Source organism: Gallus gallus, chromosome 3 (assembly GCF_016699485.2).
Source record: "Gallus gallus isolate bGalGal1 chromosome 3, bGalGal1.mat.broiler.GRCg7b, whole genome shotgun sequence".
Taxonomy (NCBI): domain Eukaryota; kingdom Metazoa; phylum Chordata; class Aves; order Galliformes; family Phasianidae; genus Gallus; species Gallus gallus.
Genome location: NC_052534.1, coordinates 73,342,013 through 73,356,153, shown reverse-complemented (window position 1 = coordinate 73,356,153; position 14,141 = coordinate 73,342,013). Strand labels below are relative to the sequence as shown.

At 32.9% G+C, this 14,141-nt stretch overlaps 1 long non-coding RNA gene across 1 annotated transcript; it reads right to left on the bottom strand.

The window, feature by feature from the left end:
- Window positions 1–2,014: 2,014 nt before the first annotated feature.
- Window positions 2,015–13,669, bottom strand: LOC124417853. Its single transcript, XR_006938907.1, has 3 exons — window positions 13,609–13,669; window positions 12,569–13,232; window positions 2,015–2,324 (listed from the first exon to the last, which is right to left on the bottom strand). It is a non-coding gene; the product is annotated as an uncharacterized LOC124417853 (long non-coding RNA).
- Between the last annotated feature and the right edge of the window lie 472 nt (window positions 13,670–14,141).

The window sequence follows — 14,141 nt, the reverse complement described above, 5'->3', positions numbered from 1 at the left end:
AAATAGTTTAGGTTATTGACTAAGTCATGGTCCCTTCAGCTCTAATGGATTCTTCGGTTCTTTCTCACAGTTTTTCCCACTAAGTTAAGTATTCTTGTTCCTGGTGTATGCTTCATATGTTTGACTGGGAACAACAGTGCAAAATATTCATTAATGTTAATTAAATAATCTAACCTTACATAGTAACCTTAATCAAGAAATCTTTGTTTCATAATGAGGACAAAATGTTTTTAAAAATCCAACTGTATCAAGAATAAGGAATACAAAAACTGTTCTTGTTTGATTTTTTTATTATTCCTCTGTATAGAATTCTGTGGGTTAATGCATGGTCATCTTCAGCTCTGATCCAGATCCTATACCCACCATAAAGTTACTGTAGATATTAAAAGTAGTCATCTTTTAGTAAAGTAGGCAGAAATACTGCTAAAATAGATATTCTTCTGTGAGATTACTTTGTTCCTTTGGTATTTCCTTTTCTAAGTAAAGAAAAGCAACCTTAAGGAAATACAACTGAGATTGCAGACAGAATGTATTAGATAGGGAATATCTTGAAGAGACTGTTTTCCCCAAATTTGTCTTTTCACTATCACATCTACTCATTTAACAGAAAGATACTACTCCTACTTTGAAATCCTCTTTCTTTGTTGATAATAACGTGTCTATTAAATATCTCTCAGAGATTACACATAGAACATGGGATAAGTCAGTCTTATGGGCTGTAGCAAAGTCCTGTGAATCTAGTTTAGACTTTCAATACAGTGCATCTCTCCAAACCACAAGCCACAGATCAAGTGCTCAATTGATTCTCTTGACCCAGCATAGATAATATAAATAAGGTGCTACTGATACAGTAATAATTGAAAGGATGAGTCCTGTTTGGAGAGAGATTGGCCATGTTCAAAGGGGAAAATTATTTTATTAATTTTGTGGAAACAGTTCCATAATGAGAACGACAGTAGTGCATAACTTTTCTGTGCAAAATAACGTATTGGCTGAAAGAAGCTATGCCAGCCTAGGAGAATATTCTCCTTCAGTTTGAGCACTCGAGTAGATAAACCTTTTGTGGAACGTAGGAAATTGCCACAGTGGAAGAGAATAAATACAGGAGAGAAAAAACATTGTTTCATTAAACTTAAATTATTAACAGCAAAGCAGCTTATGCACTCACTGATGTCCTTCTGATGACTCAGATGTGAGACTTTTCTAATTTAGTCTCAGATATTTCCGTTCCTTCAGAAAGAACAAATATAGTCCTAGAGGCAATTTAATCACTAGGGTAATGCCCATTTTCATATAAAATCATTTACTTCAAGGCCATTGGTAGAATTTTAACCTACAAAGCAAGGTGTATGTTCTATTCCAATGAAAATTTTGGACCCTAATCTACTAATTTTATAGTAAATCATGGCCTCTGAGTAAATTCCAGTATCTTTGGAGAAAAGGTTACAGGGGAAATCCTAATTAATTTTCTTGATTAGATAATTAGCCTGTTAATGTGATTTGCATAAGAACTACTCTGGCATGGATCAAATGGAATAGACAGAGGAAAAAAAAAAAACAACTACAAAATCTTAGATTGAAATTGTGTTTTTGACATAGTAAATATATAAATCTCAATTCAGATCAAAATTTGCATTCGTTTATGCCACACAGCTATCTGTTTCTGATTTCTTTTTATCAAATGGACACTATTTCTTTTTCTTAGTGAGTTTTTCATTTGCTTTCCTTTTTTGTTGTTGTTGTTGTTATTGTTGATTTTTCAAATCTAGAAACACAATAATGCTTAAAGTAGCACAAAATATACAAAATAGATTTCCATGTTACAGAGAGATTTTTGTTGGGAAAGGAGAGGATGGTTACATTATTGGTGAAGAATTAATAAACTTAACATAAGCTTTGAGTGTCTATCATGATCAGCAAACATCTGTGTATATAAAGTAATATTTTTGCACTGTAATTGAAATGGCTTTGTGGACTATCTGGAAAAAAGAATCCACTGACTTCTAGTTGTTAGGTTGTTCATAAAACCTTTTTGTTTATTTATTTTAAATTATGAAATTCATCATTTCATAACAATGAAGTGCTCTTATGCATAATTACACATGATCCACCAACTACTGCAGCTACAGCAGCAGAAATTAAACATCTCTTTTACACATTACATGAAAAATGAAGCATGAAATGAAAAATTAAAGTATGGCATCATTTTTTGTCAATCTCAGAGAGATCTGAGAGGAAATAAAATGCTGTGGTTACGTGGTTCTCATCTATAGCTTGCCAACACAACCAATTCTCTGCAATCAGAATGCCAGAAAGCTCATGACCTGATGGTTTCAGAGGACAGGAAAAGAGTTGAGAGAGAAAAAAAAAAATCATTATTAAAGCACTGCAAGCAGCTAGCAATCATGAATATGTAAACAAGAGTTAATTGCCTTGATAATCAAAACATCCACATTGTTTATGTCTCATTTCTTCAAGATTTCAAACTTCTCCACTGAATAAATAATGAATCAAAATAAAATACCTTCTATTTTGTTGTCATGAAATCACACAGTTAGTCCTGAGTTTTTTCCTCTCAAAGTGTTAATTTGGTGCTTAACCTGACTTGCAGCTAGAATACACACAAAAAAAATCATATTCCTGTCTTATAATTTTTCCACTTTATTTAAGAATGTTTCTAACTGGAATTTATTTTGGGATTTCTGGTTGTTTTTGAAAGCATATTTTAAATTCTAAACTTCACATAAAATGCAATTTTCATCGATGTTTATTTATTCTAATGCATCAAGAGAATGCATGTACAAGGGAAGTCAAATAGCCCCCTAATCAAAAGATACTTGATAATATTGTTGCATAAATGTAATAAATTTGCAATATAGACACATTTATATTGTTTTATATCTTTTGTATTAAATATAATTTTAATATACATTATAAGCATACAAGACACAAATGTACAAATGTCAGATAACTATTTTTAATAGATTTACATTTAAATTTTGTTTCAAAAACAGCTTTTTGTATGTTTCTAAATTACTTAAATTACAACCACCCAAAATATTTTTTGAAAAAAATATTCTTTCAATATTTTTATTTTTTCCAGGATTTATTAACTAGAAGAAATATCTATTTAGTCATTTCATAAGTTAATTTTCCTTCCATTCCATTTATATCAAAAGCAATGTATTTCAGGAGGGGAATGTACAAGGACATTTATCATGTTTATATTAGTGATAAGCACCCCTTTATAGGCCTAGTGGTTCCTGTTAGATATATTGATTCCTGTCTGAAGATTAACTGGTAACTTAGTTATTTGGCTTTGTTTCATTCTGAAGTGGTTCTAGGGATATTAGCTGAACAGTTGTTGCTATAGTTCGTGATAAGCCTAGTCTTTACATCATTCAAAAACTGCAGAAAATGATGATATTATACTTACCATTGCTGAGTCCACTTTGTGTTTTCTTCTGTTGTGGGGTTTTTTTTGTTTTTTTTTTGTTTTTGTTTTTGTTTGTTTGTTTTTGGTTTTGTCGTCTTTTTTTTTTTTTTTTTTTTTTTTTTAGTCTACACATATAAAGATATGCAAGTGTGGATTTGCATTAGGTGTTCTTTACTGCATAACGTGCTTTGATTTGCTAGGTATAAACTAAAAAGTTGCATAAATACTTATTTATTCAAATTTATACATGTAAGCATACCTCTGCGTTGCTATTTTCAAAGGGACTTCAGCTATTCCCATTGGAACATTTGGCCCCCAGGAGGACAGCTCTTTCGTGGGCAGTGAGGTGTCAACCCTCACCAGGAGCTTGTGACTCTGAGTCTTTGGAAGTTGCTCTTCCTGGCTTGTGTGGGCACCAAGCATGACAGACAACATGCCAGGAAAAGAAGCATGAACAGGAACCAGTTTTATTCTGCACCCACGCAGCAGGACTTGGTGGAGGGAGGTCCTTCCATTCAAAAGCATAAAGGCCACCATTCCACCTACCTGGAATTCTCTAGTTACCTCTTTAAAAAACAAGTGTCTTTTTCACTACAAAACCAGTGTAAACATGTACAACAAATGAGCTCCCTCATCTGTATCTGTAGCACTCTGCTTAACTGAATCTCTTAAGCACTGCATAGCCAATGGCCAAACAATTTATCTCACATTATTTTCAATATGGTAAGTTTACTGAATAAATCATGTCACAGTCCTGCAATCTCTTCATTTTTTATTAATTATATAACAAATCAAAATTACCTTAAACATTTATATAGATTCTGTCTTGTATTTACAGTTTCATGGCTTGTGCAAATTGCAAGGTTGTAATTTATCAAATCACTACAGAATTTGCTTTTCTTTTTGACTCAGTTTTCCTGTAGATCTTTATTCTTTGACATCACAGGAATATTGCTCAAGTTCTGCTGTATCAACTGATAGTTGAAGACATGCCTATCTTGAGTAAATCCTTCTATTCCTGTAGGAGTGGGGAGAAGGTTTGTGTGAGAAATTTTGTACACAGAAGAGTGAAGATTCACTCTTGGTTTGTTTTGTTTAAACAGGAAACTATGCTTTGTTTATCCATTAAATCAATAAAGATCAATATTTTTTATTATTATTTCTATTTTTATTGTTTACTGCTATACAACAGAATGAGATTTGACTCTACCTGGCACTATACATAAACTATTGAAAAAGACAGACCATGACTCAATGAACTAATGTCCTTAAGATAATGAAAGTCCTAGCTGATAAAACACAGGATGAAAAAAGCAAGATTAACAATTAATGGTTGATACAACAAGCAGTAATTTCTGTATGTCAGTGCCAGGACCATACATTTAATTGTTGCACACTTACACAAGAATTAATAAGGACTTCCAGTATTTGGATTTGGAAAATTATCTCTTACTAGAGAGAATGAAAGCAATTAATAAAATATGTAAATGTATATTCCTGGAACTAAAGGTCAAGAAGAACTTTTACAGGAATATCAAGAAAAGATACCAATAATCACTCATCAAAATAAACTAACTGAATTGAGTAGCATATCTTGTCAAAAAAAAAAAAAAAAAAAAAAAAGAGGTTTATGAAAAGCAATATTAAAATGTCATCAAAAACTTCACAAAGAAGGAAAGATCATTGTATTTCATTTGAAGTTCTTTATAATGAAATTCAATAATTCGTATTTAAAGAATATGAGGACATTTTCAGACTTCCATTTATAGAAAAGTATGTTTGAGAAGGTTTATGATTTGCTTCTTTTTTTTTTTTTTTTTTAAGATTCATCCAACAGAATGGATTGTTGTTCTGATGCAAAAGTGTCATTCAACTACAGAACATAGGAGATATGTAACAGTTGAACAAGGAAGTGGCTTAATTTATGTCTTTATGGATCTAGTCATTTTCAATTTTAAAAATAAAGTAGGATTTTTCCAAAATCACAGAATCACAGAGTCATGGGGCTTAGAAGAGACCTCTGGTGATAACACACATGGTCGATAAAAATGATAACATATATATACATATACATATATATATATATGTGTGTTTAAAGATAGCTTATTATCCTTATTACTGTTATTCCAGTACTACTCATAATCTAACTGACATCTGACATGTACTTTTAAACTGAGTGCAGCATTTTCAAGCGAAGATCTTTCAGTTTTTCCTTGATAACTTTACATATGGTTAAGGCACCTGATGTCATTATTGAATTCATTCTAACAGACACTTTTAATTCTAATACCCTTCTCTATTATTTTTGAAGAGAAAATTTTCATAGGTATGAAGAGGTAACATCAGGAAAAGCCATGAGACATTCCTTCCAGTTCAAGGCCACTACAGTGAATCACAATTCTTAGGAAGTGCGGCATCACTGAAACAGAATCACAGAATCATAGAATTGCTTGGGTCAGAAAAAATCACCTAGTTCCAACTCCTGTGCTGTAGACAGATCTATATGTATTTGTTTTACGTGAGACTTTTGCAAATATTGTGCGCATTCCCTTTAAGGCATGTGAGAATTATAATGGGTCTTCAAGATGAGCATACATTGAGAAGTTGTTTTTCTTCAATGAAGTGTGACATGAAATCTACTGGTATGAAAATTATACTTAACAAGCATACACCAGGAACAAGACCAGTGGTGGCACTGCTCGGCTAGAAAGATCAGGAATCAAGAAAATTGTGTAAAAGTTCTATTGGCTTGATCCTGTTTTAGTTCTGATACTAGAATTCATGGCAATAGACTCTAACACCATTAAGTACATAAGACGTATTCCAGAATAGTGTTGTGTTGGATTTTAAACACAGGTCATGCTACTACCAGTGTATTAAACAAGGGAAAAAAGTCAGTGGTCACATATTGTAGATATCATTCTCCATGAAATAAATCCCTATGGCATTGAAGAAATGGGTATCTCTTTGGTTAATTAAACAGTTACAAATATAGCAAGACTCTTGCTAATTGTAAAGGACATGTGGTGAAGATAAACTTTGCATGGCCACCACAGGAAAAATAAGCAATATAAAATGTGAACTCTGCAACTTTTTTGCAACATATGAAATATTTTCTGCCAGTGAGGAGATATCTTTACTCAGCAAATTGGATGGACTGATACTTAAGTGACATATTTATTTATTAAAATGTTTATTTGCTGGTTCTCTTACATGGACAAACGGAAAAAAGCTCAATTTTCACTGACTCTCAGAGTATGATTATTCAAACACATGAAGCATTTCCTTGTAAAATGGATTAGCTACTAAGATACCTCACAGGCAAGGAGGTATCTGTTATCAGTACAGTAAGCATGGAACAGTACTACCATTTAAAATCAGGAACGACTGTATAGGTGAAAGCAATTTTGTTGAGAGAAAAATCAAAGATCAGTTTAATGTACCTGAAATTAGTCTAGAAGATAACTCTTTTCATATAACACACTGATGTTGCATCTAAGTATTATGGAACGTGTACAACAAAAATAGCAGATCTATTCAAAGACTTTGAGAGACACTGAATTATGAGAAGAAGCTTATCCTTAGGTCTCCCAATTGAATAAGTCACTTGAGAAAACTTCTTTGCACAGAGAGATACACAGTTGTATGTTTCAGAGTTGAATGTATGATAAAATTATGTCTCAGCAATCTCTGTAGTAGTTTCATAGAAAGAGTGTGTTCTGAGTTCTTAGAAAATTGTATGGGATTCAGTGCTGCCCTTCAATGTAAATATTGGAAATTGTACCAGTAAAGAAAAAAAATGTAGCAATGCCTATTAGAAACAAGCAAACAAAAAAATAGCTGCTCAAATTCCACAATTTTCTGTATGGAGGTTATTAAGAGTTTAGAAAAAAAATCTGCTACAGATTATTTAGTTTTATTTGCTCTCTGCAGTCCAACTGCATTATTTTATGCATACAGAACTTCAAAATCTAAATCAATGAATAAGCAGTGTTACGAACAAGAAAGAAATTTCAGAAGTACTAGTCAGGGTGAAGTACTGTCTTTAAAAAGCCAAAAATAAATAATGTCTTACATTTCTTTTTTTCAGACTTTGCTTTCAAGGGTGTAGGTTCTACCTTGTGACCTACCACTGAGAATCATCACTGAGAATCAGTCCAGAAATATGCACACACGCAAAAAAAAAAAAAAAAAAAAAAAAAAAAAAGTTATAGAAATAGAAAAAAAATGATGGATTCATTGATTAAAATACCAAAATACTCACTACGTTGAGTCCATTTGTAATGTATATTTTGTATATTTTTGAAATTTTTTAGAAATGATAACATTAAATAGTAGTGATATTTTTTATCATTTTTTGACAAGATATATTAAATCCCTGTCATATAATTTCAAAGATAATAGGTTAGTTCAATAGTTGTCATTCTTTTAGTTTTAAATCTGTTGCCTGATCATTCCATTAGATATTATGCAGAACTTGCAGTGGGAGAAACAGGCTTCCCATTAAACTTCATTTTAGAATTCATGTTTTTATAGAACTATGTCCTGTGTCTTTTTGTTGCCTTTTTCCTAACTGTAGTCTTCATGCAAAAACACTTTTTATGCCTGCAACAATCTTTGTTACATAATTGCCTAGGATCTTTTCAGAACTGGTTGAATGAATTCAGAGAAAAATATTTTTGGAAATAAAAAAGGTTGATAATCTGAAAGATTTCTTTTGGAAAACAAAAAACCGGTTTTTAACCAGTAACACACACAAAGCTACATAAGGTAATACAAGGTGCTACAGATACGGAGGGGTTACATTTGGAGATAAAGATTTTGGCATCATGAGTAAAACAGAATATAGATGACACTCTTTTTCTATATACCATATGTTTATTGTCAATAACAGTAGTCCAAGTCATTTTGTTGCTCAAGCTTGGCCAGGAATCACATGCTGAATGCTTATGTGTAATGAAGCATTACACTTAGAATACAGTCACATCAGTACTGACATTAGAAATTTGATATTCTGTTTGTTATTTGAATTACTGTCTCATATTTTACCCAGTCTCTGATACAGCAGGTTCTTAAATAAATGTCTAAAATTGGGAATGGAAGAGAGCAGAAGCTGCAAAGACCAAAGATTACAAAAGGAAGCAAGGCTTATGGGAAGTAATTCTTTGCTAAACTAACTCGTAATTCAATAGTGAAAAATGATTTTGTGCCTAAAAGTTCGTCTTTCTCTCTCTAAATATATCACTAGGTTTATCATAAAACATTACTCTATGTTGTAACACTTGTTTAAATTATGGCTTTGAGACATCAACAATTCTGTTGGAGTCAGTAAAGCTATTTACGTGTTTACAATTGATCTAATCGCCTCTACCGTAATCACCTCACTGGACTGTGGCCTGAATTGTATCAGACTGCAAAACAGGAAGGCAACAACAGCCCTGTGGTGTGTATGTGACCTCTCTTCTTTGATACTGTTTTAAAAGTGCATTAATTAGTATCTTCATTTCACTATGTAATTCCTGTGTTCTGGCTACTACTGAAGCAGGTTTATAACTCAGTAGGCACCAGACAATCCTTTATGTAGCAGTCTTCTTTAGCATGGCCCTGCTTCTCCTAAAGACAGAAGACTTTTAATGAATCAAGACAATGTTTTGGTTGCAGTGATGGAGCTTGACTCAAGCACACTCCCTTGCAGAAGGTTTGCATTCAGCTAATGCTACTGGCTCCTCACAAGTGCTGCAGGGGAGGTGGGGGGGTGGGGTGGAATACTTTTAAAGTTCTATGTTTAAAAGTAGAATGCACCAATAAGCTAAGTCTGCTGTTGTAGAGAAGCATGAATTGACTGACTTATAAAACACACTGTGCTTTGTGCAGCATTGCAGACCTGCACGTAGCTTGTGAGTCTAATAGGGACAGGGAAGAGAGCTATTTGTTTTGTTGTGTCAGACCATTCTCCTGGCTCTGAAAAGGAACTCATTTTGGAATAATGAAAGAACATGCATAGAAACTCAAACAATAGTTGCTGGATCTTAGAAGAAACCCACATATAATTTATTTCCTTCCTACTTTTATAGACTGTTATGTACTAAAGTGTTCATAATGTTATTAAACTGGGGTATTTGGAATAATAGGAGAGAAAATTAGATCATCATAGTCAAGCTGACAGGCAGTTGTGCTGAGAACAGCCAGTGAGTGTGTGTTTCATTAATCCAAAATAGGCTGCCTTATGGTTCCAATTCTTTCTTCATTTTATTAAAATTATCACTCTATTGTGTTTACAAGAGCTTCATTTTATCTATATTCTCTTTAATGCTTTGTACCTAAGATACATAATGAGAAATATTTTAGGTTCATACTGGCAAGTTTGAGATGTAGTTTTCAAAAACAGATTTATTTGACATCGGTATGGGTACCTGCAGTCCTTGAACAGTCCTTTTGGGATTTTGTTCGTCTATCTGCTTTCCCTTGTCTTTTATAGCGCAGTTGATTTAATGTAGAGATTTTGCACAAATGAGCTTACTGTTCCTTGATTATTCTGGCTACTACTGAAGTAGTTAAAGCCTAAACTAGGTTAAAATTGCTCCGTTATGAAGGTAATAAAATGCAACAAACTTTTCTACTTTGTTGAAGAAGCATTTGACTTTATACCAACTATCTGTATTGAGCATAAATATATAGGAGCCACCATTTCTACCCCTATACTGTAAAGAGAAATATCATTTGGAAGCCCAGTAGGCTGGAAAAACACCAGACAAATGTAATAGGGAAAGCAGTTTGAACAGTAAGTATTATCTTACAAAAGGATAATTATACTGAAATGACCGACTTCTTAATATAAGAAAAGGAACACTGTGTATTCTATGGAGCGAAGAGGTATTTTTGGCATGCCAATACAGCTGCTCCGCAAACTCACTATTATGAAATAAGTACCAGTTCAGGAGTTCTTGCCAACAACATTGTGTTAGAATAATGTTAGAAATGTATTGTTTTCTTATTCCTATAACATTATTGTTAGGGAAAAAAAAAAAGAAAAAGAAAAAGATCTTGTTAATATATCAATCAATATATCAATCAAACAGTGCAAAGACACCTTCTAAGTTTTGGTGCTAATATTCAGCTGTACTTTTACATTAAGAAGCTGGTTCTTTTAGGGAAATTGGAATTGTCTTATGCAAACCCTACAATAAAAAAAAGCTGCAAAACAAAGAATGTGGTCTACTGATATTGGGCACAGATTGCTTCATTTTTCTTTCCTCCTTCTCTTTGATTTTTTTTTTCTCCTTATAATTGCTGACCACATAGAATTGTATCCAGCAGGAGAATGCAAACAATTACTGGAAATGAGGAAATCCTTTATCTTCATTGATTATTTTAATTAATCTTAATAGAGGAATGTAGGGAATTGTATGTTCTGTAGGTAAGATAAAAACTGGAGAGGTAACAAAAAAAAGTAAAATAATAGAATAAAATAGACTGGTGTAAATAAGTAAAAGAAAAATTTTAACTAGAGCTAAAACTTCCCACTGGAATTCAAAATATAATACAACATCAAATGAATGGCAACTTTCAACATCATTCCAGAAGTGAACCGAATACTGTCTTCATTTTGGGCCTGTTGTTCCAAATGTAAACCAACCTTTCTGAAACCCTGAATACATAAAAGAGCATTTCATTCACAGATGAAATCTATACCAAAGTTTCAATGTCATCCTTATATGGAAAAATGGTTGCAAAAAGATATTGTAAAGTACAATTTGATACTGAGGTCATGCTGCTCACATGCATTACTCACAAGAAAGGAGTCTTTATGCTTACTTAGTAGCAAACATTTACTATTATTATTTGAACTGGTTAAGATATAGCTTTAAAAATGTGATTTTGCTTTCAGTAAGGCCAGAGTGACATTAGTGATGTTAGTGAGCCTGTAATTCAACACTGTTTCCACTGAGGCAATAAAAAGCAAGTGTTTTGGTGCTTTTTTTTTTTGCCTTTTTTTTCCCCGGTTAAGCAGATTTGCTCTTTAACAGTGAAACTTCAATGGATGATTATGACATCAAAGTGTGACAGATAGTGATTATGTACTGCGGGAGAAAAAGACGGATAAAAGCAGACGTTTAATTCCCTTAGCTTAAAGAGGCATTATCCCTAGCTAGTAGGAAAAATAAGTATTCCATCTTGTTTTCATTTACAGAAAAAAAAAAAAAAAAAGAAAGAAAGAAAAAACAGGTACTGATTTAACCAACTTCTCTGAGATATTTTATTTTAGTATCTAAATTGTGGAGTTCTCACCCCTCTTTAATTATATTTTCATTAGTCATGTGAGTTTGTTTTTTTCCTTAACTTTTATGCTTAATGTAGGTATCTTGTACCCCATTCCAAAGAGCTTATCCATTACCTGTACCTAGGCATGACCTCTCTATTCCCTTCCCCCCCACCTCCCCTCCTCTCAGAAAAGCCATTTAAGTATGAAAAAACATTAAAAGTAACACAGTGGATATAGAGGTTGAGGAATCTAAGCTTTGAGTAATGATTAAAGAATTTTAAAACATTCTAAACTTTTTCAGAAACTTGGAAATTATTTTTTTGAATTTTTTATTTTATTTTCTCACATTCTCAAAAAGGGAAAAGACAAAATTGAATGCAAGGAACACAGAATTTGACACAGCTCCCACTAAAGTCCCTGGAAATCATTTATTTAGATAGGGTCCTTATTGCAGTTAAAATAACAACTTCATCATTCTTTTTTATCTGTATTAATTGAATATTTGGATTCCATTTTAAGTTGCATGAAATATGCAGACCAACAAATTGCTGTCAAGTCTTAAAAGGAGACATCAACAGTCAATACCACTGATTAAATTCGAAATGTTTTTGGCTTTAATTCAGAGCACTTTATTCTATTAAAGGTAGAGAAAGAGATAGATGGGGGGTTGGGTAGGGATTGTAGGTTTAGTGAGTCAGGGAAGAAAAGATATTAGAAGAATATTAGAAGATATTAGAATATTAGAAGAATTAGAAGATATTAGAAGAGTGCCAGACTTCAAATGCATGCTCTTAAATGAATTTACAATTCTTCTCTGACCAAACAGAAGTGATAATTATGAAAGCAAACCAATAAGACAAAAAGATTACCTGCTTTTTAATGTTGCTATTCCTGTAATATTCTGCACTTCAAAATACTATCTTCTGCTTCTTCTTTCTTGCATAGTATAACAAATTAAATGGCTGATGAGGACCATTTCTTTCAAGCTTGTTACTAAATGCATTTTTTATGAAGAGAAAATGGTTCATAAGCAATTTGTTTGTGGGAAGAGGAGGAACAGATGACATGAGAGAAGAAGAGCAAGAGTGTGGCGAGTCAGCTGAAATTGTATGGAGACAGTTGTCTCTTCCACTGAAGTTTGCATTCTTGGATTACAAAGGAACAACAGAGGAAATTTTCCAGTAATATGTTGATGAGAAGCTGGGGAAAAATCCTGCCTTCGCAGAAATCAATGGCTAGCATCTGTTGATTGTAAAGGACCCTAGATTTCATGCATTTTTTTTCCAAGATAAAAATTATGTGTCCAGTTTAAGCTCTAGATATTCAAGCATTTTTGAAGTTATATTCTGATTCTAGTTTAAAACATCTTGTTTACCAAATGCCTTCTCTTCAGCTTCTGGACAACACTATCAAATTGAAAAGTGTCTTTTCCTGTAGTTCTTGTAGATCTGTAATTTTTCTTTTCCTCTTCTTTCAAATCATCTTCTTACTCTTTCACTCTTTCTAGCTCCTGTCCTGCTTTAAACCAGTATCCTGCAGTGGATATAAATAAGAAAAGGATGACACTTCCAAATAAGCTGTTTCTATTCCGTAATGCTTTATTTTACAGTCTAGTGTATCCTGAAATCAGACCATTGTTCTAAGCAGCTGGAAATTGTAGGATTGTTTTATGCCTTCTGCGCTGATTCATTCACCAAGTGAACATTCAGTTGAGTAAGGTAGCGGTCCTGCAGAATCAAGCAGCATCTAACATAATGTTCATTCAGTAATGTGTATTAACAATGCTAGCAACATTCAACTAAATTACACATTTTTTAAACAAAGAGGATTGAAACAGTAAATGAAGAGTCAGCTTTTAAACCTTTGAATGTCTTGTTAAAAATAAAAAAATAAAAAAGGAAAAACTCACAGAACAGAGGACCTCCAATGTGCTAACATAGAAGCACGCCCTAAAGTCCTGTACTGTCTGTGATCTTCTCTAGGATGACTGTAAGGGTTTCCTACACAACTCGCGCTGCCATATGGGAATCTGTAAAAAGAATTTGATCCCCTATATATAGATGCCTGGAAGGCATTTATAGAATAGTGTGTTAATGTGCAGCTGATCTCCTCACAAATGCACTTTTGCAATCGTTATATACATAGGAGGGATTTTTTAGCTAATAATTTTAGACATGTAAACATGTCAGTATCTTTTTCTAAAAGATCAAGACATACTAGATCCAAAACTACTCAGGTGGTCAGAGAAGAGATGCTATTTGTTCTTGCAATGAATTGTGAATGACATGCATGCATTAGGAAGATACCTCAGAAAGATTCGAGCATTTCTCTCTGATACATTTTAGTGTATCTCTTTATATATGTAATTTATTTATTTTTTCCCTTGGGCAGAAAAGGCAAGTACTTCTGCTTATGTAATGTATTAAGGTTGACATATTTTTC